This window comes from Oreochromis aureus, linkage group 19 (genome assembly GCF_013358895.1).
Source record: "Oreochromis aureus strain Israel breed Guangdong linkage group 19, ZZ_aureus, whole genome shotgun sequence".
In the NCBI taxonomy this organism is placed as follows: Eukaryota; Metazoa; Chordata; class Actinopteri; order Cichliformes; family Cichlidae; genus Oreochromis; species Oreochromis aureus.
In genome coordinates, this window is record NC_052960.1 from 3242463 (window position 1) to 3264953 (window position 22491).

Here is a 22491-nt window from a genome sequence, read left to right on the forward strand (position 1 = left end):
GCTTCCCAGAAATCCTTGCGGATAAACACAGAGAACACGTGGTTGGAGCGCGGAGACGTGCACGAATTAAATCCGAGAGTAGTAATGAAAGGAAAATTCGACTAAATGTTGGGTAAGAATTTCTTTTTCAGCGCATTTGGAGTATTTGCCCGAACAGAAATCGCCCTTATTTAGAAAGACGCACAGATGTTCGTAAAGGTGTTTAAATGTCATTTCTGTTTATTTATCAGAGTTTCTAACCCGTCTGGGCTAGATACCAGCCATCAAACGTCTGTCGTTTATTTGATAAGCTTCCCCTGCTCTCTCACACACACACTGATGTCTGATTTTCTCTGATGGTTGCTGTGCATCATCCCCAGATGTTGTCTTGCATTATCAAGGTTCATCGCTGACATTTCTCAGAATGTCATGTTTTGACTGAGTCATTTTCTCAAAGCGACAGCACTACATGTCCTTGCTGGGATACTGAAATTGACAGCTCCTTCAAATGCACACCCTAATCAGCCAATTTCCCCAATTCCAGTCCCATCAAACTGCTCTTTATCTGTTGAACTGGGGAGTTTTGTTGTTCTTTTCTAATGCTAATCTACCCCATTCAGTATCTCTCTATGAGGCTATTTGTTGTGAAATACATCCCCTTGTTTGCCTCCTGCATGTATAATTGATATTGTTGCCAGGCTTTTTGTTTGTGCCGTGGAGAGCTGGAAGGCAGTGCTTTGGAGGTGATGAAGAAAATGAGACTTGCAGCACTGCCGTTCCAGCTGAGCTCAGCCAAGGTTGATGCCTGTGATCAGTCTTTGTTGGGTGTCATACATGCATTCGTGATTATTTTCAGCAGATTGTGGCCTCCCAATGCAGACTACATTTGCGACCACCGTTTAATATCTTTGTAATATCCAGATATACAAGGCCCCAGTGTTAGATCGCACACCAAATTGAGGTGAAAACTCTGAACTGAACTTTTTACTTAATTCATCCAGGTGAGTTATGAAATAACAGGTGCACTGAATAAATTCAGATTTCCCTTTTTCTAATCTATAATGCATTCCCTTCCACATATCTCTTAAACAACATTAGCTTTACAGTGAATTATCCACAGTATAGTTATTTCCTAGTTAGGAAAAAAGTATATAGTCCAAAATGCTGCAACAATAAAACCATTATTTTGATAAAGTAGTAATAGTTTAAACAAGTGCTTATCAATGTAAACAAAAAGGTGCCATTTTTCAAATCTTATTGCATGAAGGGCCCAAGAAAATATAGTTTACTTTTACTCTTTGTAGTTTTATACAGTTTCTGCACACTGTCTTTCTCTGCTGCTCCTGTGCAAACATACAATCTGTATGGCCATTGATATGCCCTAACAGAGGTCACAATTTGCATGAGAATTAACAGCTAGTAAATTAAATTGATATTCAGTGCACATCTCCGTCGAATCCTTCAGACCTTTGTTCCCCCTGCCTGGCAGAGCCCATGTTCAGCCCCCCAGCTAGTCAGAAACATCTGTGCAGTTAATAATTTGATAAACAGCTTACACAAATGCTAAATTATCTTCTCCATTCCCTCCCCTTTTTTCCTCCCCTTGTGCAAGACTTGGAACAGTTGGCTCACCTCTCTGTGGTGTTGGGTTTATCTGTCTTTTGTGGCTGTTCTTCCACAGCTCTGGTTTTAATGGCTCTCCCTTCACTCCTTTCACTATCACTTAGATACTGAAGCAGTGTTTGGGGTTAATGCAAATCCTCAACTCTCATCTGCGGCAAAAAAAAAAATCCACTGAAGTTGCCTATTGTGGCAAGTTTCAAATGAACTTAGTCGGAACATTTGTTATTCATTCACAGCTCTGTCCGGATAGCATTTAAAAATGTTCAGAAAGAACTGTGACATTGATCAGCACATTTGAACATGTGCAGTGCCTCCATTCTGTAAAAGCCCACAACTCAGCTGACTCCCTGTGAAATTACAAATTAAGGTCTGACATATTTTTTTCCAGAGAGCATTCTGCACCAGAGTGCAAAAGCTTTCAAGTTCCACGTGTTAATTCAATGGTCACTTGTTTCTATAATTGGCTGATACCAGCAGTGAAAGAGATTTGACCGGGCTTTTATAATCATTTCAAAAAGCAGGCTCTTGTGGTTGGCACAGGTATAGTTTTATTTTCACAAAGGTATATTAAAAAGATTAAACGTGTCCGGAGGATGATATTAGTAGTATCTGTTCAAAATCAGGCCTGATTAAATTTGAAAAGGATACAAAATATCACAGACAGATCTTTATGTGTTGCGCGTGTGCCCGCGTGCAGTTTATTTGTGTGTCGATATTTTGCAAGTACGTTTTTGTCTATGAGAGGACAGCAATTAGTTAAGTGCTATCAAGTGGATGAAAAGCTGCAACAAATCCCCTTTATAATTTCATGGAAAAGAAAGCTGACGAAATGGAATGGGATGGAGGGGAACTAGTTTCCAATGCTTGCCTTTTCGGTTGCGACTTGAGAAGAAATTGAACGCTAAGAGGGTGCGCTAAGCCGCGTTAATACATTGTGCAACTTTTTTCACATGCTGAGTTGTTCCTTTAAACTTTTTCTTTTTTCTGCTCTGTGGATATTGTCTGTTCTGTTACTGAGTTTAGGCGAGGAGATCAGATTCACCACGTTGCTCCACTTGGTGGTTATCTGAATAAACATCAGGGCAGTCTCGAGTGCTGTCTGAGAGCACAATGCTTCATTGTGGTTTTGAACAAAGACTCCAAGCTCTAATGACAGTGGCTTGTTGTTGTTAGCACATGTAGGCCTTGTGATGTTGTATTTTGCAGAGTGGATTCATTCTCCGTGTTGTTTATACTTTTATTCTTTTCCTTGGGCGTCCTCTACCAGTGTCACCCAGACTCTTGTCTGTCATTTTCACATGTTTGCAGTCAGTGGGCGACAGAGACAGGAAGGAGAGGATCATCTCACAGTTTGACAAGAGTCTTTGAGTCTGGAGTTTGACCGACAGCTGATAGGAGCAGCGGTGTGGCACACGGCGGCAAACGGGGGCAGTGTGTGTGTGGTTGTCAGATGAAGAGATTCATGTGGGCTGGGCTGTTTAGGTCAGATGGCTGACAGCCAGGACTTGATGTTTGCTGTTATGTCGTTGTCCTGGTTGGTAATGCTGATGCCTGGCCTTGTTACGACAGTGCCCTCTCATGCTCCTCCATGTTTGCTAGCTTAGGTTTGGCGCTAGTGAGCAGCTGCTGAGTGGTGAATAAAAGTAGATAGCTTGTCTCGTCTCACTGTTTGTGTCAGGCTTACTGAGGTTTTGAATTGATTACACTGATTGTAGGTATTCCCCTGCAAGGTTCAGAAAAGGTTCTGAAACCTCTTCAAACACCTCGTTTGTACTTCAACATTTATGTTATTAGTTCTGTTTAAAGGTTTGGCATAGTTTCTATTATTCAGTGCATATTCCCAAACAGGGTTTATTATCTTTAAAGCATTTGGAGGATCATTTTTCATATCTTGCTGCTTAAATGCAGAAACAGCTCAAGTGAGTAGCACTGATCATCCTTAAAAATGCCATGTTCTGCTTGAAAACCTCGGTTCAGGCATTTATATGGATGTTGCCACTGTTTCACAAGAAGCAGTAGTTTTTTAATATGATTGGTAACTTTTTCTTTGAAGGAACAGCAGAGCTGAGAAGAGACAGTTGAGTAAATGAGCGCCTCTTCCCTAAACCCGAAGAGCCAATCCAGTCCTGGATGGCCCATTTGACCCAATCCTCCAGGAGAGGCCCACAGGGCACACGTCACATCCACATTAAGGCATTAGAAAATGCTTTATTTGTTTGCGTGAGGGACATCCTCTCCTGTCGGTTCTGTAGGTCACACTCAGTTGACACTGCAATTGGAAGTCATTGCGCTTATGTGGGTTTAGTCTTCCAGGTCAAATTATCCTTCAATTCAACCTGAAATTGGGAATGGCAGCGGCAAGGATCAGCCCAGGGCCCAGGCCCTCTCCTCAGTATTAAGCCATCACAGTGTTGTAAGGTGAGCTCCTGTAATGAACCCTGTCACCGCTACCACTGCACCAATATCCCCACTACACAGCATGCATATTGATTGCAAATTGTGAGTGCGAGCACACGGCTGCGGTGCTGTGTGTATATAATGTATGTGTGCACGCTCACGTAAGCGCACCTTGTTCTGGGAAGAAACAAGGGAATCGCCTTTCTCTGATTAGAAAGCTCATGCATAGGAAAGCACGACAGAGACACTGCTCCCCATCTGCCCGTGGTGCAGGTGAAAACAATTTACACATCGCCAGGCTAATGGATACATTCATAGGGAGCACAGACAGAGGGAAAGAGGGATGGAGGGGGAGAGGGAGAGAATAGCAGAGAGTGCAAAAAGAGAGGGGTTGTAATGGGCCCAGGCCAATGCAGGCCAGTGGCCCTGCTCATGCGGCCAAGCCAGACAGCAGCGTATCAGATAACACATAATCACCAGGGTCAGGGACTAATGAATGCGGTCATGGCCCACCAGAGCAGGCTTTTGCCCGCACTAAAGACACTTGTAAACAATCGGCTGGGTGAAACATGGCAATAATATGTTGATTCAGCAGGTAATGAGGTTCTCCCTGAATCAGTACCCCCAGCTAACCCCTCTCCCAGGTGGGCCAGTGAAGAGCGGTGAGCCAGGTTGGCGAGCGCAGACCTCTGCCGATGACCTTTCCGTGGCAGTAAGGACACGAGGCAGTCTGAAGAGGACTATTCTCGTATTGCACAAGGCGCTGAGTGTCAGAACTTTCATTCGCAGCAAGCAAATGAACAGACAGGCGCTGCATGCTAATGAGCGGCAGGCTATTTTCCACCTTTTTTATCTGCACATTATGCTCTTGACTTTGGAGAAGGTGGGAATTAGGTTGGACCTCAGTGTCAGGCTGCCTGATGGCTCCGCTCAGGAAAAACTGGTAATTGAAGCCGATGGCTGCCGCGGAGGAGGTCTGAATTTGGAAATAAACAGTTTCAAGCACTGCACGTCATTTCTAGAGAGATGACAGGGGGAATGGAAATGAGCTGTCTGGATCTAATGTGCTTTCGCAGCAGGGAAAAAGGGGGCCATCTTTCAGATAACAATTCCACTCATTAGGACTTCAGTGCCACCGTAATGACAAGAGACCAAGTTGCTAAATTCAGAGAGGACAATTAGGAAATGCTGGCGCCCTGACAAACCAAGTAAACAAGGACACATGGCTCTGAATTTTACATATACTCTGGCCTGACGCTGTGAGAAACATCTAATAGGTTTCGAGGAGATTCTAAAGAGGAAATGCAATAAATGGCCTCCCGCTGGGTTCTTCTTGTCATAGTAGCAACTTCTTTATTATTGCTAGTTCATTAGCATAATAGACAAATTAATTCCCTGCTCATTGCTAAAGCAAGTTGTTTACATCTGATTCTGTGCTTGTTAAAGGCAATTTAAAAGCCTGTTTTTCAGCCTTTGCAGTCTGGCTGGAGAACCGTATTTGTGACAAGCACGTGGGTGTAAACGTTGCTTAGATATAATGTATAAGTATATTCTGTTTACTGAGAAACACTGTCTATTTTTCAAAATAAAGTCACAAACACCCATGCATTTATTATAGCGACCGCCTCATTATGAATTCGAATGCATGTGTGCATGTTGTCATATTTTTAGGTTCTGTTTGTGCCATCACATTAAACTGAAGTGGGGATTCAAGTATTGTCATAATTACATGCTAAACTAGTCTGCATGAGGCACTGCTAAGTTGAACAAGTTCCCTTTTTTTGTTTTCTCACACCCTCCTCTGCAGTTTTGGCAGATGTGGCCTATTCACCTTCCTTTTGCTTGGCCCCAATTCAGCGTAGCCCCTATGGCTGCCTCCACCTCCTCAGGCTCCACCGTGCTTTGGTACCGTACTGTATGTGTGTCCACTGTATCAGTCTCCCCTGGGAGCCACCGCCTCTCCCTATTTCAATTTCCAAAGGATTACCAGCAACAATGCATTTCCTCAACAGTTGCACAAAGTTCCTCCACTCCCCTCCTTCACTTCGTTTTCTCCTTGTTGCCCAAACAAAGCTGTGAAGCCCAAAATGTAACTTGGGGACATTTTGAGCAGGATTTCATGAGTTGAATGAAAGTTTGCTCATTAAAATCTTTCAGCGCGGCTTTATGCATTAGACTGAAGAGTGGAGCGCATGTTTATATACTTTCAAATGACAGCAGCAGTTAATCTGTAATGCTTTTTACTGTGGCGTCAGCGTGGCATGTTTAAAAAAAAATGCAACCTTCCATGGACGCGGCATGCAACCTTGATGTAGCGGGCAAAACCACAGGGGTTTCTTAGACTCCGATAGCCTTCATGCTCATGAATAAAACAGGGGGTTTAGGGGGCTTCCTGTGCAGCTAATTCACAGTGCCGAGCTTCCAATCTGTTTTTATGGTACTTGGGTGGAACAATTTCTCTTCCCCTGCTTCAGGGCTGCATACAGCACGGAGAGCAGATTCTCGGGAGCTCGTACAGGGATAGTAATTTGCCATAATCAGTTATTGTGCACTGGTGAGTTTAGCACAAGCTGAGACTCATGATACTTTGTGTTTTTTCTTCAATTTTATGCAAATAAACAAAGCAACTCACTTTCTGAAATTGCCCTTGTTTTTAACATGAAAATGTCAGCCGGTGTGCAACACGAATTTCTAGCTGTTAGGTATGAGCGCTTTATGTACTCTCGTAACTTTTCACGATAAATCGCAGCACACGGCCATAAACGTCTTGTGCTAAAATACGCAACACGTTGCTTTCTCTCTGTGCAATTAGCAAAGAGGAGCGTGCTTCTTTTCCTCGTGAGTCCTGTTTGCAGACTCATTACCAGGCCCTGCTGGTTTCTCCAGCACTGAGAGGAAGTTAAACAAAGCGCCACTCACACACAGCCTCTCTGTGGTGACAACAGGCTCCAGACCCATCACCAAACGCTGAGAAGTGAAGGGTCTGTGAAAACAAACCGCTATGACACCCTTCACTCTTTCTTCTGCTCGACTGCACCCTGTCAATGTCCAACCCGATCACTAGTACTGCGAGCTACGTTAATAACTGAGAAAACAAACCACCAGGCGATAAAGCCCCAAACCTCTCCATCCTAAATCTTCCATACAGTAATCACATCAGGCTCTAAAAGGATGCACCTCCTTTGTACTTTTACTACTTTTGTTGTGAAATCGCAATTGCACCTGTCTGCTTGGTGACAGCAAACAGTAAATTGATATTTTTAATGCTACAAACAAGTGCACGTACACACAGTCACAGAGAAGTGGTTGAAAACACAAAGTCAGATGTACATATCGATATAGTTTGTGCACGTACGCATGCAGTCCACACACACACAAGAGGCAGAGGGGACCTAATTAAATGCAGACAGCGACTGTGTGGACTGGCTTACAGTGAAGCCGGGTCTCAAGCTGCCACAGCAACAGTTCATCTCGGCCAATTAGATGTCGCATCAAAGCCGGGGCGGCCACAGAGCAATGGGTTCACAGGCGATATTGTTGTGTGCGTGGTCAGCAATCAGCAATGTCCCCTGCTGGGATCTGCCGCCGCCGAAGCTGCAGAGAGAGTCACCTGACAACAGCCAGTACAGCAGAGGCCTGCCTGCCTGCTGTGTGATCTTCCCCTAATGTGTATGTGATGGAACCGCAGGCCTCGGGGATGGAAGTAATGCGATGTTAAAAAATACATAAATCTCAGCCCCCAGAAAGTTTTCTGTTTATTGGTCCTCTTTCAATCAGAATATGTGCACGTTTGATGCTCACAGCACCTAAGTTTCATGTAACCAAAGTCTTGATAACAACTAACTACTTCTGCACAAATAATTAATAATGCCGAGCAGCTTTGCTTCAGTTTTTGTCTGCCCGGGTCATGAGCAAAACATACGCTGATTGCCTTCCTGCTATGAAGTTTGACTTTACATTTTCTGATTCGACAGCCTCGGTTTGCATGGCTAATTCTGCCACAGATGAGAAATGCTGAGAGATAAAAAGGGCTAAATCTTTCTGCTGTTGTGTAGCTTTATATGCTGGGCAAAGATTGCACGTGAGTAACAAACCGAGGGGGTTTGTTTTAACTGTAAAATGAAATGCATTAGCAAAGATCTCATTTATTCTTAGTGATCCCGTAAGAGCTGTGAGAGACGAGAGGATGATAGCTGTGTAGGACAGTCAAGAGTAAGGCCGATGTTTAAACTGCTAATGGGCACAGGTACATGGAATCTCCTGGTCCTCTCTGAGACCGAGCAGCAACAGTCTTGTCAATTCGCTCCTCAAACCCTAAAGCTGCAAGCGAGGCAGCAGTCGGCCCAGGATGGGTTTCCCGGGATTAGAAGGGGGTCAGAGCTGGAGTGCTGCCACTCTCTCTCTCAGCAGCTGAGCCACAGCTCCCTCATTATACCTGAGGAGTCAAAACATTACCCATGGTGCACCGGTGCCTCTGGGACAGGCCCACCCCTTGCACCATACAGGGCGAGGTGGTTCTAGTGCTGCATCAGTGATATTTCTCACGCGTTCCTTATTAGTCCATATGGAGATCGCAGTTTGCATGCGGCTAATAAATCATTCCAGGAAGCGCGAAACATGATATTTTGAATCAGTATTGAAACTAGCTGAGAGCACTTGAGAGCACTCGCCATCTTCTGACTCTCCCTCTCTAACATCCTCGTGAATGTGTCTATTTTAGGTCACAAAGTGTATTCCGCTTTATACATGGCAAACAGACCCAGACTTCACAACACGTAAAGGCATCCATTAACCAATCACATCAACGGGCTTCTGCTAATTCACGTACACTTATTTATATATTTCTCCCTTCAGTGAAACATAATTACAGATTATGTAATGTTTAGGCCGGGCACACTGATTACTGTCCAGTGTTTGAAAGGCTACAGTTCTTAGTGAATTAGAGAATGATTAGTGCATGGCAAATCTACTTCATTCTAAATATGTTAATTAACAGTCAGTGCAGTGGGTGCAGTAGTTAAAAGCACTAGTAACCTCACACAAGCTTCAAATGTTACCACACTCTAAATTGCTTGCCGTGGGTTTCTTTGAAAGGCTATATTTAATTGAATGCCATACAGTAGCCATTTCCGGGCTAATGGAACTTATATTATATGTAAGAGATCTGGTGAGCAGTCACTTAACCATCCATTACGGCGGCAGTTTGTGGTACGGCTTTCTAGACACGTGTAAAAGATGGAGATTTGTATTTATCCGAGATTGCCAACTTGCACGCTTCCTGACTCACGTTGCATTGTTATTTACTGAATTAAATAAATGTACTGTACTCTAGACAGCATATAAGCACTGTGTATTTTCTGTTCCAGTTCATTTCAAAGCTTTTGTAAAAATAAGCAGTATGCAAACACAGAAGCAATCCAGTATAACCGAGAGGCTCTTCAGGACCACTAGCAGTGCACAGAGCCACCTAGTGTCGTCACTCGGCACACCACCACAGGCTTCTCCAGCAGCCTCAGAGAAAATACACTGAAAATGTGTTTCGGTGCATATTAGCATACTGGTATAAAAACTTAGAGAAGAAACGGGATTCTGAATTGATGGCACGTTGAGTTTTTTGGGCAACGTTTCCTCTTGAGTTAAATATGTGTAGGTGCTCATTGTGGCGTCCCATATGTTGTTCTGAATAGTTTTAAGTACGGCCACAAACATCCCCGGTCCTCTGCACATGCTTGTTTTACTGTGGCAATCTGCCCCCTCTAATGTAGCATGATTTCTCATAACTTGGTTAAGGGTGCCCCCATCTGGCCGACAGCTCGCCAAAGTGCTGGCGGTTTCTTTGCTTTCTCCCACCCCTCTGCTTGCTCACTGCACTGATTTCTATTGTGAGAGCTAATTGTTAGATAATATGGGTTGTTTATGTGAGCTATCCATGCAAATTTTGATGCGATTTCAATCACTTTAGACGTGTGATTTTTGTGTTTTAATGTGGAATCGGAGGTAAAGGAAGCACTTGGTGCTTGCAGACTGTGTTTTCTCTCACTCTTTCTCAACCAAGCACACCTCCGGGGTCCAGGCAGCAACAGTTGTTTTGGGGCACTATCGGGTGAAATGAGGGTGGCGGCGTGCAGGCGGTGTAATTTGCAGCCTTGCCGGAGGAGCCCATTTTCTTGTGTGCGGCCACTGGGCGCTGGCTGCTGTTCATCAGTATGGAAGTCTATGAGGTGAGGAGAAATTGTAATGATGGACACTGAGCGGCGAGAATCAGCGGCTCAATAAGCCCCCCTAATTGCTTAGCAACAGTGTTCCAGGGTCTCTCATTTGAGATCAAGAGTTTAGTGGACTGAAGACTCCGCTTTGGAGAAATAGAGCTTGTGCCATTCGATAAGACGACGGAGAAATGGGCTCTATCTTCTACTTCCTCTGCGCCCTCCCTCCCATTCCTCCACCCCCTCTCCTCTCCTCTCTCTCCTTCTCTTTCTCTCTCTGTCTCTCTGGCGCCGACACCCCCACCCACCCTCCAACCCTTTCCTACCGGGATGATTATGTTACCTTTCAACTGCATGATGTATTCAGTTCACTAGATTATTTTCTGTCATCTCAGTTAATTGAATTCTGTCCATCACATATAGATGTTTTCACATTTGCATAAAGGTTAGAGTGGTGAAGAGTGTCAAACTTCAATTTAGACAATGTCACTCAAATAAATATACTGGCCTCTTCCTCCCCTCTCTCCGCCTCTCCTGGCTCTCCGGAGGTGGGTATTTACGGATTCCGAATTTAAATAGATCTGTATTCCTGGGATGCGCCGACTCTCATATACATGTAAATATGAATATGAAAATGACCGGATGGCTCTCTGATATGGGATGCGTGGCCATGTGTAGTCAGGTGTGCGTGAATCTTTCCAGTAATCTTTGCACATTTCGATCAACGCGCGGCTCTGTCCGCGCGGTCGCCTTCGCAGCCGGTTTGTGACACCGCCAGCATGTAGGCATCGCTGTCCTCTACAAAGGATCTCAGTAAGCACTTCCTCCTACTCCTCTACTCATTGTCAAGTGGCTCTAACATCCAGCCTACAACTGTCATGTGAAAATGTAGGATGTCGTCGGGAGGGGTAACAAAAGGACCTACCGGAACATAAGAACGCGTAAATTTATTTGTGCACGCAAACACACGTGCACATTAGAGCTCAGGCATCGTATGCACTCATTGGTTTAACACTCCTCCGTTGAGATTTTAAAGCCTTTTTCCCCGTGGCAGGCAACTGACCGAGGGAGACGGAGCATAATAACATGTCACAAAAGGAAACACAGCAAAGAGGAGGGAGAGACTTCTCTGACAGACGAGAAGACCCGGACCAATTCACATTTAATAAGTGCCTCAGAATATCCAATTATGTTTGGTTTTGAAAATTGATTCATGTGTCTTTAGAAGCAATTTTCATATTAGCCTTTTTCAAATAAACATCTATTAGGTTTATGTATCACACTGGCATGTGGCGACAGCGTGCAGGCAGTGCTAAAATAAGTCTGTGTCAGTTAGTCGATAAATGGGAGCGCGAAGACGGCGGACAGATTAGAGTGCTTATCTCTTTTCATCAACTCTGAATACCGGCTGAATTGAAGGTCAATATCTGAGGATTCTCCAAGCCGAGCAGGTGTCTGGAGAGTATGGATTGGCTAGTGCTTGCAGCGCCTCTTTCCGTCTTTGTGGGCAGGCCAGGGCCAATTTCAAATGTGTCACAGCTGCATTTAAGCCAACGGTTACCTGGACAAAACCACTATACATTATACTGCATTCCTCTTTCACACTCCTCCTTCGTTCTTCTTTTTTTCCTCTCTCCGTTGGTCTACATATGTCACACTGTGGGCTTTGTCACGCCTCGTGTCACATGGTGTGAGTTATCTGTGGGGAAAATGTCTGCTGAGAGACGAGCAGAGGTGGCTTATTATTTATGATAACGTGAAAGACAATTGCGCGCTGGTATTGACTAGAAGATTTGCAATCTCTTTTCAGGAACAAATGCGGGCAAAAGCTCGGCGATGGAGAAAACTTCTTCCTTTTTTTGATTGTAAATTAGAAAACACAAATATAGGAGGGGAGAAGGTGAAAACATGCTTCTTTTCAATAGGCCATCTGTTTACAGCCATTTTCAAGGCTGTACATTATTGATTACATCTCTATTTTTCCTCCATGGACACAGTCAAAAAAACCCACTGTAGATAAAGAACTATTTAAAACTTACTCAGGCAGTATACAAGTCTATCTCGCTTCTTTTCTCTTCCCTGGTTTGCAGTGAATGCAGAGGTTTTCTTCTTGGAAATGGACATTGAAAGCTTGATAGGCCGCGAACGGGGCAGGTGGCGGTCTGCTCTTGCCTCTGCCTCCTGTGTTTGTGTTTTAGTTTGGCACTCTGTTAAACCTAAAATCACACAAACCAAACAGCAGATAAACACGTGCGTGCGCATGCTGACTTTGTGCTGTGTGCGCGAGCTTGCAGTCAAGATTGGTTACGAGGCTGTGGAGGTGGCGCTTGTATATTGAGGGGTCTTGTCCAGTGTGTCAGAGGGCCCTTTCGGCTACTCTCTTCCCAGACAAAGCTCTGGTGAAGGGGTTCACTCCAGCAGGACATGGCTGCTGGGGGGAGAGAGCAGCAGCAGCACTCCAGACCTACTCGCCTGCAGGAGGAGGCTATCTCAGCCACCTAGTCCACTCCTCAGGCTGGCGGATACTCTCCACCACCACCCACAGGGAAGGCCATTTCTGACCTTATCACAGCATTTGCACAGCTGTCTATCACACACACACACACACACACACACACACACACACACACACACACACACACACACACACACACACAAAACAAACAACCTTTCATGGAGAGTTTCAAAAAGAAAATCTCAAAATTGGCGGCTCAACCTTGTCAGTCTTGAAACTGGATATTACGGGTTGAGAAAATAGCATTAGGCAATCGGTGCTAACACACCAAATTTGAGAGAGAAAATGAATTTATATTTTTATTATGAATTGAACTGCAAGAAATTGGTATACTTCTGCAGCTCTGAATAAAAGAGAAAATGCCTGCCGAGTATTACAAGGAAATGAATGGCTGGCTTTATTTGTGTATGCATCTGTAATGTTATTGTGGCCATTTTTATTCATGCGGGCAAAGTTGTGAGCTCACCCTTGGCTTTTATTTACGCGGTAGTCTTTCGTCTGCTCAACGGGAGAGCCTAGAAGGCTGTAGATAGGTCCTTTCAGATACTTACAAAGGCCGCTTCAGCGGCTTTTTGTTGCCGTAACTACCTCTTTCTTCCTCACATTCCAAATATCTTTGGTTCAGACCTGGTGGCCTTGATGAACAAGGTTCTATGGAATCAATCAACTGCTTCTCTCAGAAGATCTTAACATGGTTTAATGTTGGCCTTGCCACATTGTCCTTTTGAGATATAAACCTCATCCAACTTACGCCTGAGATCCAAGTTTCTTTTCTGAGGGGTCTTTTTGTGTAGAGTGGATTTGAGAGAGGCCTGAGCGTGGGGAAAAAACACAACCAGAGAGAGACAAGCAAGGCTGAGGCGCGTTGTTCTCGCTAATAATGACTGACAGCATACCTCGAGTATTTTTGTGACTCGTTCATTCAGCGTAGTCAAAAAAAAATCTTTAAATCAGTCATTTTTTAAAATGTATGTTCATCTTTTCTCCAAAATGAGTCCTATATGAGGGCATAGCTGTTATATAAAATTTGTGCATTTTTGCTATCTCTAGATGTTTAGATATGTCAGCTTTTCCCTGACGTGAACTTTGCACTTTATATTACACATATATTCCCTCTGGTTACATATTTTTGCTAAAACAAGCAAAAACCAGAGATAAAATATAAAATGAGGGGCTGCAAAAGATAACGCAGGGTTTTTTTACTGAAAGCTATATTTTCACTGTGTTTGAGCAGATAAAAAATACACCTGGAATTGTTTTCTTTCTTTTTTGTGTCGCGAGCAGCCAGAAACACTGGTCGGGAAGCAGACAGCTATTCATGGTGGACATATGTGCAAAGCACCATCAGCGTCTACAACCTCTCCCGGCTTCAGTAAAACAGCAACATCTGCCTTCAGTTTTTATAGCCCACAACATATGTCCCTTCGTTGGTGACAAAGCTGGCTAAGGCTCTCATGCTGTTCCTGTCCCCTAGTCCAAACATACATCTTTAGATACCTGTCAGCCTTTATTATTCCATCCTCTGTCGCTGCAGATAAGAGAAGTTAAAGTTTAATGAAATGCAGGCCGGCTACAGAGGCCCGGCTTTTATAATTTGTCACAGGCTGTGTGCTGGGAGCCCACTCCTATGTAAACACGGAGGCAGTGGTCACGGCCATTACTTCTAAATGACGGAACATGGACGGAGTGGCAGAAATGTCACTCGGCAGCAGCCATTTTCCCGGTTACCCATAAACCAAGCTGGAAACATCCACATTTGAGAAACGCAAACTCTAATAAAGCCTGTTGTAATGTTTTCGCAGCAAATTACCTACAGGAGCCGTATCCAAATGCAGTCATTTCCCGTCTGTATTTCCACATAAAATTGATAGTCAGCATGTTTCTCGGGCTGTGTTCTGGGTAGCCTCGGATATAAGAACAAATATGGTAGTCGGAGGTGTGCCGCGGGGCACCCATCACACCAGGAGTATCGTTATAGTCGGCGTACTGTGTTTAGGGCCTGGGGTGTAAGAGACGACCCGTTTCCTGTCTCACACACAGGGGCCACAGCACTACTTGCACTGTGTACGTGTATAACCTTAATGGCAAACAAAGATAGGCACAGGATGCCTGAAGCTACACTGGTCAAGGAGCTCCGATGCACTTTATATCAGAGGCTGGTATTTAGGCATTAAATCTTTTTGGCCAGGTTTGATAAAGAGAAGTGATCGCCTATCGATTGGTGAAACGGTCTGTTCTCTCCTTGCTGCACGGCGTGACGTGAGAGGAAGACTATCCCTCCTTCCTGGTTTGTTCTGCTCTAGATGAAACTCTAGGAAACAGCTTATTCTGCCACTTCAATTTTGAGCTCCATTTTAGCCTGGACCGCAGTCTGACTGAGAGCAGAGGTCCACACTCCGGAACAGACTCTCACACACACAGAGCACACACATACGCCACACACTTCAGCAGCAGTTGATGTCTTAATACAGGCAGGATCTAATTTAGCTGATCCTCTGACATTTATCCTTTAGGTAAACTCTCGCCCTCCCCTCTCAGTCCCAGTGGCACCCGTGCCAACAAAGCAGCGCAGGCATATTTTAGAGCACCTCCGCTTCGCACCTCAAAGTGCCCTCAGGGACACTCGGTGTCTCCTCTCTGGTTTCTAGCGAAATACTCCACATTTGATGTTATTTCTCGGGCTCTTTGTGATCAGGCACAGGAAGTTAACCGAGAGTACACCCCTGATGAAAAGAGGGGGGCTTTTATTTATTCTCGGCTGCAGCCATTTGCAGGTGGTGGAGAAACTGACAGGCAGCAGTACACAATAACATACGCGCTCACTTATGGCAAGGCACACCAACAAAGCTGTTGAACAGACATGCGCAAATATACGCAGAGGTGGGCTGTGTGTGTGTGTGTGTGTGTGTGTGTGTGTGTGTGTGTGTGTGTGTGTGTGTGTGTGTGTGTGTGTGTGTGTGTGTGTGTGTGTGTGTGTGTGGACTGGTTGGGGCTATAATCAGTAGCTCTGTGACAAGGAAGGAGGTGGCGGCTGGCGGGAGGGACAGAGGGACAGGCGTGATAACAGATTGAGCGACTCTGATAAACTCCCCTCTAATGGTTCTGCCTGTCCTTCTCCCCCTTTTTCGACGGCACCTATTTAGTGGACTCTTTCACTGGCGGCGGATTAGAAACCTGGATAAGGAGAAGCAAACACTGGCAGCTTCTCTGAGTAAGCAACAGAGAGAGGGAAGGAGAGGAAGATAGAGAGAATGGGGGAGAGATGGGAGGAGGAGAGACATGAGGAGAATGAAGGACAGAAGGAGAGGGGCAGAGTGGGAAGGGAGCCGGAGAGGATATTCAAGGAGTGGCACTTACCCATAGCCATCCATCGTTTCTCCTTCCACCCCCCCACATGCCCCCACCCCAATCCCCTTATAGCCTCCTGCTTTATTTTTGCTTTCTGGGTCCTTGACAATGCAGCAACTGCTTACAGAGCACCGGAACTGCTCTTTGAGCCTGAAGTCGATGATGGGTTCAAGTGGCGGGTTGCAGGAGGTGTCAAACACGGCCTAATTCTGTGTGGTTAACGGCTAGGCGTGACACATGCAGGACAGTGTAAACATGGATTAGGTTGATGTCTCAATCACAGTGTGGCAGATTGACAGGCCGCTGACAGCGGCAACACCTGCTTCAGATTTGTACGGGGGCTGGTAGTCTGTGCGGGATACGCTGTGTGATCAGAAAAATCATTTTTTCTGCTCTGTTTGTAAGCTTCAAACTTTATTTAAATGTGTTATTACTCTAGATTTGATTTGTAAGTAATTAAAAAACGTTTAGCGCTTCAGCTAAAGTTGTAGGTAAGCACACGGTAATAAAAAGAGAATCTTTACTAGTCAAATAAGACAGGCCAATGATTTTTAGTTGAAATTTGCTGCTGTTACTAACCTATAATAGCTATACCCTTTCAAAACACCAGCTTGCATAGCGCATGATTTTTGCTTTAGATTTTATTTACTGCACAGAAAAGAAAAAGCGCTGATTTAGAATAAAAGAGAGCTTCCTCCCCATCTGATAGACATGCATAAATATCTATATTTATATATGTGTTGGAAATAATGAATGCACACATGTATTTGCACCTGGCTCAAAATAAATACAGTAAAAAAACATCTTTAATTCACTGGTGACTTCTAGATTTTCACTGGTGACCAAATTGTGACCCAACTGAGGATGAGCAAAGAACTGGATTTTTATTGAGTGAGATACAATGTTTTATTTAATATGGGTGACTAGGAGGTAAGACCGGCAACCGACTACTACTATTAACTGACAGAAGGCTCAAAATAAAGTGGAATAATGTAACCATGCAAAATGAAAAGCAAATAATTATATCCAGCTTTAAAGCCTCTATTAGTGCAATTCTGTGGAGACAAATGGAAAATTGCACACTTAGTAATTTGTCCATTTGATTATGACTGCTGAGTATGTGATTAAAATAGTGTAATTATATCTACTGTATTGCCTTTATGCTCGCAGTGAGACACAGAAATATCTGGCAACCGTGTGACTGTAGTGACAGTCTGATTGACTGGACACAATACATGTGCTGCAGTAAATTAATAGAATGGTCCATTTTCTAAATTGATCCATGAAAAGGATTTACTCAGTGGAGCTGAAAGTTCAAGCTACACATAGCTTTCACAGTGCTACAGGGGTTAAATTGTTAAAAACGGTGGACTGCACTGTGTTTCTTGTCAGAATGTGTAGATTTAAAGCATTAAAGCGCCACTCCAGGCAGCAGTAAAAAACACACGCGCACACAGTGTCAAAGAAGAAATAACACAAATTGTCATGCACTGGCGGTAATTATGTTGAGTAGCATCTTCGACGGCGGGGTCGTCTTCCTCCACACGGAAGACGACGTCACGCTTCTGAGCGCCAGTGAGCGGCTTCTCTCAGCCTACGCTCCAGTGTCAAGTGCTGCAAACAATATGCACTCACAGCAAGCACTGCTCGACTCAGGAGACGACATGCTCCAATGATTGTGCCTTTGCCACAACTATTTGTGATTGACAAAGGCCCGTGTAACTCACCACTGACTTTACCTCACAATCTGGTATCGCTGTATATCTCAGCGCGAGAGCAAACAAACGAGCAGTAAATAACTCGCTGCCTCAGTCCCCGCAGGCCGTCAATCAGATGGACAAGTGTACACTACGCTGTGTTAGAGAGCTCAGAGCTGAACTAATCCAGTAAATACAAGAAAAGCTCCGACTGGAGAAAAATCCTGTCTGAAGATCCAGTCTCAAACCACAGGAGGAAACCTGGGAACACAGGAATCTAATGACTCCAAAGCAGGCATGAAGTGTGAAATCCGACTCTTTCCCAGGAACAGCTGAGCCTGCATGTAAGGCAGAGCAAGAAACATTTGGTGCGGCAACAGATAATTATATTTATTGATTCACTGAGTAGAGTTATTAGCTAGTTAACACGTCTCTTACAGTAATATTAGCCATTATTGTGGAAAGCCACGTTGAAAAGAATGTCACTTGAAACTCATATTAGCCAAATGAATGTGACTGTTGTCGGGCATTTAAGTCTTTCAGTGGCTGTCTCAGCATCATCGCTCTCATCATACACCAGTACATTACACTAAACAAAAGAGCTAAAGACTAATTATTGAAAGATCCACACAAACTAGTGAGCTAGCTAAATATTGTCAACTCTAGCCAAATTCCCAATCTGCCTCTATTAATTAAGCCATTTAATCATCCACCACACTAATTGCATAATTAAATCACTGCCTCCTGGGTGCTACTGATGTGCAGTGGGTAATGTGGCGCAAAAATACCACTCATCAACAATGTGGGCTAGTTGATAATGGTAATGGATGGCTAGGACCACAACAACTCGCACAAAAGGTTATGGTCAGTTTTCCATAATGTGCACCGGCTAACGGGCCGGCATCAGTGTCGCCGAAGCTCCTCAAACAGGTATTGAGTGTAGTCACCGTCTCAGCTGATTGGATTAGTAATTTCTCTTTATGTTGTGTTGTTTTGTTTTTTTAGAAAAGGTTCAAATAGTGTAATTGCTTTGTTAAAAGCACTAAGATTAAATGAAGTGACACCTGTGAAAATCTCCAAAGCACAGATCTCATTTTGGATTTTTGTTACATGACGTGTGTGAGAGATTTCATTTTTTTGCATAAACACAGATTCAGAATAGCAAAAGTAAAAAGCAATCAAAGGCATTTTTAAAAAAAAGACTCCACTGCACAGAGATGCAGTCCCTTATCTGAATACGACAACAAGCTGTAGCCCTCCAGTTTAGCACAATCGTGGTCAGTCGGCACGAGCGCGACCGGCACAAACACCTTGTGTGCTGGCATTGTTGGGTCGGCTCGTCTCAGCACAAGACTCGGCAGCTCCAGCCAAGTGTTTAAATTCCTGAAGAGCCTCCAGAAGAAATTAGTATGTAATGGCCACACTCTGCAAGAAGAAAGACCCATTATGGCTTTCCACTGACTGTACTTGGCTTTCATTTGTGAGCTAAATGGATGTGCGTGAAGGTGAGAGTTCACTAGCCATTCAAGTATTTGGCTTTAACTGGCTCCAGCACTCTTGCTTTAATTCAAGCAGAAGGACAAGTATGAATAATCGCTCTGGATAAGACTCATCACAACCAGCAGCGCGAGCCTCCCCCCCTCGCCTCACCACCACTGTCGCCGATTTCCCGCCCTCAAAATGGCTGCTGCAGCTTAATGACAAAATACCATTTACATCATGCCTTTTAATTTGCAATTTGCCAGCTTTTGTTGCTGCTATCTGATTTTGGATTGTTAGCTGCACACTGTATTATTTTGATGCAAATTTCCTCCCAGCTCATCTCAACTGGTTCTAATTTCACATTTGTTTATCAGAGCTGGAGAAAATGGCTAGGGAGAAATGGGTAACTCTAATCAATGTAAAATAGAACACAAAATATCCAATGATTACGGATCCATGAAGGCTGGGAGGCTGTGCAGAGAATGCAATAGCCCATGTTGTATTATGGAGACAAAGAGACCACACCCAGCTGACACCGTGGGGATGAGTTGTAAAAAAAATGAGGTTTTGAGGAGAAATGTCTGTTATTGGGCCCATAACAGAGAAGTGACTGCTTTATTCAAACACACAGAAGTGTACAGCCAAAACGGCTAATAGGAGGCCCCGAGGGTGCCCGTCGCATGTAATATATGCACAGGATAATTTATTACAGCAGGACTAATTTCCATCGCTTGTGCTTGGAGTTGCCTTGCTAATTATGGAATTTTTTTTTTCTTTTAGCAGTTTTTTCCTGCCCGATTCATAATTGCACATCGACATTCAGGGGCAGCGTCTTTGCAAATGAGATGAGGCCTTGCCATTTGGCACTCGCGGCCCCCCACACCCAGGTGAGCACACAGCCCACACGGGGAAGCAAGCAAGGCTCCATTTCCTTCCAAAAAACACACCCACCCTCCCAATCATCAACGCTTGGATCTTTGATGGGCTCTACCCCCAGAACTGCTATGACCATCTCAGAAATATCAGATAGGCTAGTGTGTAATTAGACTTGGGACTTTAATTAGGAAAAGTTAACTGTTAGATGAAAGCTGTCACATCTGTGATACGTACTGCTGGTTCAGTGGATGGATCCCAGGGGGGTCTGCATCAAAAGGCCCTTCCCTGCTGAGCAGGCCCACTCTAGCATGTTCTCATGCGCCAAATCAGGCCCTCTGAGTGGCAGCGGATGTGAGGGGATGGAAAAACAGAGACGCAGACACAAGTTCACTGCAAAGGAGAGACGAAGAGGGGGAAGAAGAAGGAAAGAGAGAAGACGGAGAGAGTAGAAAGGAAAAAATGGTCGGCTGCTTTTCTGCGTGTCTCGTTAAATCGAGAACACGGCACAGACACAAAGGGATCTGAGGGAAAACAATGTCGCTTAACAAGACATCACTGGCTCATCATTAGCAATTTGTTGTGGGCATAATTTTCCCCTGCCCCTTGCATAATAGGTGCCCTGGGATATTGCCGATGCTTTTGTACGGCCTCATTTGGCTATTTATTTACTTGGCTCGTGTCACAAAAGAGATCTGGCCACCTCAAGCGAGAGCCAAGATAACGCTGTTATGGCTCCACATCACAGCCCTGTTAAGATGGAGCTCCTTTAATTGACTCCCCTAGCTCATTGCCTGACCTGGAGTCTCGCTGATCCCACCCAACCAATAAGAGTCTTCGTCTCGCAGGGCAAAGCTCGGAGAAACGCAATGTGTCTCCTATCACTTGTTTTGGCTCATGTCAAACGGTCTCATTATTGGGTGCACTTGTTTGTTTTTGTGCGACGCGCTCTGAGTTAAGGTGCTGAGAGAATAGGCAGGAGCGATTAATCTGTATTTCGACTGAGCTGGTCTCTTGCTACTTTCTGCTTTCGTGTTGTCTGCGCTGGAAAAAATACAGCTGCAGACTGCTGTGGCCGTGTTAAATATGGTGAAACGGCTTGACAGATATCACTGCCATTAATCACAAATGCGAGGAGAGAGAGAGAGGGAGGGAAAGCCTTATAATTTCATTGTGTGCGCTTCCTGTTTACCCAAGCCCACAGATGGTACTGCCAGTTCTGCACAGTGGAGCTCTCACACTGTTGTTCCGTCGCCTCGGCTTTCTGTGGCCCTTTGTGACAGCGTAGACATTGAGCTGTCATTTACATTCAGCAGACACGTACGCGGGGAACGGATGGATAGTTGAAAGGATGGATGACCCGAGTCATGGCAACAACGTAGCTATTCGGAAAAACAAAAAGCAGTTTTTCTGGAAATGGAAAGAAATTGATGATGCTAGCCTGGCTCAGCTCTGACTGATTGTGAGGAGCATAATGATGTGCATACACTATGTAAGCACCCCCGACTTCCTGCGATTTGCCCCCTTTTCCACCCATCTTCCTTTATGAATGACAGCATTCACATTTGTGTCACTGTATTGCGATTGTATCTGTTGTTGAGGAAATGAAAATCAAGTATTTGACCTTTGTATCCTATAAGTGGCTCAGTGTTTTGCTGTGGTGGCCTTCAAGCTGACGGTGCAGTCGCATGCTTTCATGCCACCACGCTCTATTATTTTTTTTTTGTTGTAATTGTCAAGCCTTTATGTCAAATCTAAACAGCCTTAATGCGTTTTTGTTCGCAGCTTGGCGCCGGGAGTTTACCACGGTTAAAGCCAGCCTGCCCTTTCCTCAGTGCTTCATTGCATGTACACACGTGTGCATGGCAGCCCCGTGCCTGCTGCTTTGACATAAAATTGTGCTTGGGCAAGGCCAAATGAGAAGATAGCGAAATCGATTTTCACATTGTATTTCACACCCTTTCATCAGGCCCAGCCCTCGTGGCTGGAACGCTTGTGATTTCAAAAGCACTTAACATACGCCAGCCCCTTTGTTCAAGAAGCAAACTACTTCTGAGGAGACATCAATGCAAATAAAACCAACTAGCAGAGCGAAGGGAAACTCGAGCTGAAGAACAACCAAATTACCCGTAGTTAATACGTCTTCATTACAATTTCTCCCTCTCTCTCCCTCCCTCCCTCTCTCTCTCTCCAGCATACCAAAGATTCTCAGCGCTAATGATTTTCTGGGTATTAAAGAGGCACCCACTGCTGTCACTCTGGATATGAAACAAGAAAACAGATTATTGTCGAGATCACCCACTGTGAACACCCAAATGATACTTAAAATATAATGATGTTCTTAACCATACTCATTAACAGCACAGTGCAG

General features: G+C 44.5%; 1 long non-coding RNA gene across 1 annotated transcript in view; it reads left to right on the plus strand.

Annotated features, from left to right (window-relative positions):
* Positions 1 to 30: 30 nt before the first annotated feature.
* LOC120434900 overlaps positions 31 to 22491 on the plus strand; it is a 43754-nt gene continuing 21293 nt past the window's right edge. Inside the window, exon 1 of the long non-coding RNA XR_005609423.1 lies at positions 31 to 112. This is a non-coding gene — a long non-coding RNA (uncharacterized LOC120434900). The remainder of the gene's footprint in view (positions 113 to 22491) is intronic.